Consider the following 6151-nt stretch of genomic DNA (forward strand, 5'->3'; position numbering starts at 1 on the left):
GTTTCTTTCTCAGATATTCTACAGCATCTGCCCACAAGAAGGGAATGCAGAGATGGCCATGGTATTCTCAGGAAACTTGTCTAGGGCACTCATCACCTCTGCATCCAAGGACCATGACTATCAACCATTGTCCCAAAGCTCTTTTCAGAAATACACAGCATAATATAATCAAGACTTTCAACTCCCCTCACCCTCCCCCCACTTCTCACTTAAGGAAAGAATAAACAGACTCTGTTCCATCATCATGTGGTAAAGAGGGAATTTATCACTGCTGATCCTTTCTCCAAGAAGAGTTCAAACCATTCTAGCAAATATGTCGTATCCCATTGCACCTGAAACACCACAATCTCCAAGACAGCAGTCTTGAAATCCGCAGAATTCCAAAAGACACATTTCACCTCTCTCAGTATCAAGAGGCAGACTTTCAATGCCATGCGCCTAGGTTATTCCAGATCTAGTTTGGCAATCTACAAGCTTGATATAACCTGTAATTTCAGTTCATATCATATGTCAGAGAACTACTCATTTTCCTCTAACATTTTACTCACTCCAAAGTTATCATTTGAGACCCAGGGATGTAATGACTTACCAAAGGTTTCTGAAAGGATTCAGGAAGAAGGTCCCTCCCACTAATTTACAGGAGCAGTTACATGTTGTATTATCCATGATATGGGAGAAGGTGTCCTACTCTGCTAAAAAGATCATCCACTTTAAAACAACTGATCTTCATGACAGCTTTTACTGTAACCATTCAGGAGGGGTAATCTGCATTTCCCATGGGTTAACAAATTGGGATGCAATTAGCAGGTTTCATTAAAAGCTCACTTGACTTGTAAATGAGCATTAGTGCTGGGCTTTGAAGAACCCATCCTTATTCATCCTGAGTATATTTTTGTTCAATCCACACCTGAGTCTCTGGTCAGTGCCACTACAGGTTGTTTGCCTGTAGAAACCCAAGCAGCATCCATAAAGCTGCTGCCACCTTCTAAGGGAAAGTGACTCACCCACTGCTCATAATCTCATATTTGTGTGAGTGACTCCTCACCACTAACAGAATTCCCTGGTCTTTCCTCTACAGAGACCAGGAAAGACAGAACTGTCACAAGGGCAATACTCTAAAGCAGAGGATGAACTTGCAATGCCCTCAGTCCTAAAAGCCATGTCCATATGCTCTGTACGAGCTGATCCATTTGTGACTTATGGAAGACCCTAGGAAGGCAAAGAGGGAAGGAAGTTTTCAGTCAATGGATGCACATTACTGTGAATGTGAAGATCTCTTTATTAAAAAGTTTTAGGATACCTTGGCACTAATATTCAGTGCTCCTATGGACATTTGAAGTCCAAAAGCTGCGAGAAACCATGACCTCCATTTTCAGATGAATGGACCTGTATGAAAAACGTAGCGTCTGTCTCTCTACACACATACCTGCTGACAAGATGGTATCCAGGGCAATAAAGCATATAAGAAAAGGGAATGTCAAATATATGCAACCACATCTTCTAAAGTCAGGCTATTCTAGTTGTTTCATCACTGAAGATGTTAAGAGACTGTGTGTAGACAGGATGCCTCACACTGATGATCAGTTTTCTTTACTGATGCTCTCCTAGTGGAATCTGGCTCTCTAGGATAGTGCTCTCCACATTCCCAATGTGACAGAGGAGCCCTACTGAGCTAAAGGGAGAACGGCTATCCAGTTCAACAGATGGCATGAGAATGGGAAAGACCTGGCACAGGACTAGCTCAGAAGTGCACAGTTCAACATGTACAAAGAAACAGAAGTCAGTGAGGTAGCATCTGTTTACTTCATAATATCATGTTTCAAAACAAGCACTGGTCTGGGAGAAAAAGTAATGGGAATCAAGACTATTTTGCCACATCCAAGTTTAGATTGCAACATGCTCTCCTGACCAGCAGGCAGTGTAAAGACAGCAAACCTGTAAATAAAGCTCAATGCTAATAAAGGGATTCCTTGGCAACCTCATTCCTTTTAATTCCTAAAAAGGATTGTGGGGTTTCAACTTTTTTGGTAAAGGATCTCCATTCCTAGATTTCCCTGGGTGAAGAGCTGCAACTGGTATATTTTGGACATCGCCAGGAGCAGGTCCAGTTTCCAAGAAAAACAATCCTAACTTCTTAGCCTGCTTTCCTACAGAAGGAGGCTTATGCAACCACACTGTAGCCAAGCCAGTTGGCAAGCTGCATGCAAGCCTGACAGAGGCAGAGGTCTCAAGAGTTATCTTCCTTGTTTATGAAAACACTGGGCCAGGTGGGCACACTTAAGAAACACTGCACTGTGAACTGGCAACAATACTGTCATAGCTGAGACAAATCCAAAGAAAAGCAGGCTTCCTTAGTCTTAGTTTGGACAGAAGTGTTAGCACAAGGTGAAGAGAAGCCTTTTCCCTGACCCCATTAATAAAGTCCACTCTGAGATTTAGAATAAAAAGGCCAGCAGAAAATAGTAAGGGGCTTCACCACAATGTTTGCTGCAACCAGTGAAATTTTTAATTGAGCAACTACTTAAATGCATCCTAAAAATGCATACCATTGGACATCAAAAGGCACCCCTCCACCTATTCCCCACCCCACATTTCAGTGGTCTGAAGAAGCACCTGAGTGCATTTCACACACAAACATATACACACACTTCCTAAGACAGAGCTGAGCTGGTCTAGGCAGAAGTTACACCTAGAAATCTGGCCTCATTTAGCACCATCACCTCCACAACCACGTGCAGAGCAGCACAGCAAAAGGGAGCAACAGCAGGGTCCCACCCAGAGTGACAGGGGCCCAGAGCCCCTCAGTTTGCCTGTTGCCACTGCTACCTGTGCCCAGGGAAGCTGATGGTGCCTCGTAGTCCAGAGGGACATCTGCTTATTTGGGGCCGGCAGAAAACTAATTCCCAGCACAACACTCTGGTGCTGCTGGCAGCAGCAGTGCATGACCCAGCTATGCCTTGCCTCTGCCAGCTGGGAACTCCCTGCCTTGGAAGGATACCTTTGCCAGAAAGATCCAGACACTTTTTGCCCATTTACATCCCAAGCACAGATGAGAACATGACCAAAGGTTTCTAAAAAGCCTTCGCAACGATTCTTGCTAGAGTCATTTAAGCACTCGCAAGACAGAGGGCTGCAAACACTTGTTTTATTCACTGAGTGCACACCATACTCTTCAGCAGAACTGAGATGCAGAAATCCATCTTGCATTTAGGCAGAGCTTTTGGACTACACATTAAAAAACACAGGGACACACTTCTGAAATCCAGGTGGGGCTGTATGCGAGGATAAAAGCCAACTCACACAGTGCTAAGAGAAGGGATAGTTTGATTAACAAAACCAAGGAAAACCATGCAAGTAGCACAAGATCTTTAATATGTAGCCAGGGCAAACAAGACCTACTTTAAGAACAAATAACGTCCAAGTGAAGAAAATAAATCAGACCAGAACATGGTATAACGAGCACCAGAGGCAAGCATCAGGGTCAGCTGCTCTGTTGGTTTACTGTTTGCAGGAAAGCTACCAAACAGTGCTCCTCAGGCTCTGCTGTTTGCTCTACACTGCGCTGAATTTTAAAGAGTCCAGTGTTAGAGAAAGAAAACCCAAGCAGCCCTGATATTAACATATACCTGTACAAAGGTAGCCAGGGGAATACAGCTCTGGAACAGCTCTCCTTCTTATGCTTCTCTGAGAGGTTAAGCCCTGGAAGAAGACTAACAGCATGCGAACAGCATCCTGCTTAGCGCCTGCACCCTGCCTCAGCCCCAAAAGCATCATGAAGCACAACCAGAGCTCATATCTAAAGTTTCATGCATATTTCCCCTTTTCCAAGCAGGTTTTCTAGTCTCCATATGTTTGTGGTGGTTGTTTTTTAACCTGTCCTCATAACTCACTCCTTTTAATCCTAGGATTAGCCTTGTTGCCCTTCTCTGTACCCTTTCTAGAGCTGTAAGAACAACTACTAGCCTCAGAACTCGGGAATAGATGGAGCTGGAGTGTTAACGCATCCTTCCTACACATCCCACAACATCTCCATTAAAACATGTAAGCAGCTTTAAGAGGCAAAACAATTTCAGCTGCCCCTTCGAAGCCTAACTGAAGGTGGCAGATGCCCACATCCCCTGTATCCTGCCCCCTCCTTCTCTGCCCCAACCCCAAACTCATTCTGCCTTGGTGAAGAGAAAAGCAAAGCACATTCTTTGGGTCTGTTTTAGAAAACCTGATCAATTCTGCTTTGACATACCAGCAACACATGTTCCCATTTCAACAAATGGGAGCATTTCAGGCAGACCACCACTTCAGATGGAGTGGGGCTCCTGGCTGCTGAATCAGCACTTTCCATCCTGCCGGCAATACAGAGTTATGCGACGCTTCAAAGGAAAGCGGGGAAAAGGGGGAAAGGGATGGGAGGGGGCGCTGGCACTCGAGCAACAGAAGCGGGCAAGAGGATTGTGCAGGAGTTCATCTGCCAAACCAATTAACTGCAAACTGTTCTTATAAAGATGCCACAGTTTCAGCCCGGCTTGCAGCACCAGGGTTATACAATGAGAGCCATGCGTGCCCGCCTCTCCCCGGCGGGGAGCTGGGCCAGGGGAAGCTCCGCACCGCCCCCCGGGAAGGGTCTCCGTGGCCAGCGAGGGGCTGCGGGCACGGCCGGGGCTCGGCAGGGCCGCTCTCCGGCGGGCACACGGCCGCACACCGGCAGGAAGGTGGCAGCACCCCGGGGCGGCATTTCTGCGAACTGCCCATCCGCCAGCCCTCCCGCAAAGCCCGAAGGCAGCGGGGGAATACCGGGCAGTTTGGCGGCAGCAGCACCGCCAGCAGTTGGCGGGGCAGGTCTGCGCTCTCCTCCAGCGCGGGGCGACGGGAAGCCCGGCTCCCGGCACCGCCGGGGCGAGGCGAGCAAACAAAACGCGCAAGGAAGCCCCGAGTCGGGAAAAGGGCCGACCCCCCAGCCCCGCGGCCGCCGGCCGAACCCCGTCCGACCCCGGGGGCTCCGCGCCGGCCGGGGGGCGCTCCCCGCGGGCACTGTGGGGAGGGGGGTGGGGGCTCGCCGGCGGCCCCAGGAAAAGGAAGTTTGCTCTCCTCCTCCTCCTCCCACCGGCCTCCGCTACCGAGAAGCCGGCGAGCCCTTACCCACCCCGGCCCGGCCTCACCCCGCTGCGGCTCCCCGGGGGCAGCAGCCGCCGCCCCCCTGCGCGCCCCGCGCCGCCCCCCGGCCCCTTACCTGCAGGGCGGGCAGGCGGCCGGCACCGTCCCCGCCGGGCGCCGCGCACCCGCCAAGTTTGGGGCGGGCGCGGGGGGTCGGAGAGGGAAGGGTCGTGCGCGGCGGCGGCGGGGACGGGAGCGCGGGCGGGGAGGGGGATCCTCCGGGCGGCGCGGTGCAGTGGGGCGCGGGCGGGGGAGAGCGAGCTCTCGGAGCCACCCGCCTCAAAACCAACAGTAACAAAAGAAAAAAATTAAAACTGAAAAAAAAATTTAAAAACACTCAATTTAAAAAAAATAAAAAGCGATTAAGTAAAAAAAAAAAAAAAAAAAAAAAGGAAAAAAAAAAAAAAAGCAAAACACACCTAACGCGAATAGGGACGTTCGCGCCTCCGCAAGGCGTCCCCGGGCTGCGGGAGGGGTCTGCGGAGAAAACTTCTGCCTGCCCGTCCGCGCTGCTGCTGCCGCCGCCAGCTCCGGTGCTAACGGCGCCCGCCGCCGCCGCGTTCTCCCCTCGCGCCCAGCTGACTCCCGGCGGGCCCCGCCCCGCTCCCGCCCCCGCCGCACGCAGCCGCAGCCCCGGCCCGCGCCCCGCTGAGGGCAGGGGGCGGCCGGGAGCCCCGGCGGCCGCGGGCCGAGTGGCTGCGGTGGCGGCGCCCCTGCCCGCCTTCTCCCGTCCCGGGGCCGGCGCGTCGTGGGGCTGCGGCGGCTCTCCTGCCCTCTAACAAAAGCTCTCCCGCAGGTAGCACCGGCGCGTGCTTTCCTTGGGAAGGGCTGGTTTGTCTTGAAAACCAACAGAGCATCTGCACACGCGAGGCATTTGTGTTCCGACTTTTTCTTTAACCTCGTCGGTCCTGTCCTGTTCTCACATTTTTCCCCGCAAAACTGCGCAGGGCAAGTGCTCCAGCTCTCCTTCCTGCGCTCCGGGCAGCACGGAGCGGGCTCCCGC

The 6151-nt window shown here is 51.5% G+C and overlaps 1 protein-coding gene across 3 annotated transcripts in view; it reads right to left on the bottom strand.

The window, feature by feature from the left end:
- Positions 1-5692, bottom strand: part of GRB10 (growth factor receptor bound protein 10) — a 145727-nt gene extending 140035 nt beyond the window's left edge. The window contains exons 1-2 of one of the 3 annotated variants that reach the window (XM_064705571.1): positions 5568-5692; positions 5225-5426 (exon numbers count right to left, since the gene is read on the bottom strand). The gene's annotated coding sequence lies outside the window, so the exon portion shown is untranslated. The remainder of the gene's footprint in view (positions 1-5224; positions 5427-5567) is intronic. The other 2 variants (XM_064705570.1, XM_064705572.1) reach the window with 2 other exon arrangements.
- Between the last annotated feature and the right edge of the window lie 459 nt (positions 5693-6151).

The sequence above is a fragment of the Zonotrichia leucophrys genome, chromosome 2 (assembly GCF_028769735.1).
Source record: "Zonotrichia leucophrys gambelii isolate GWCS_2022_RI chromosome 2, RI_Zleu_2.0, whole genome shotgun sequence".
NCBI classification, from domain to species: domain Eukaryota; kingdom Metazoa; phylum Chordata; class Aves; order Passeriformes; family Passerellidae; genus Zonotrichia; species Zonotrichia leucophrys.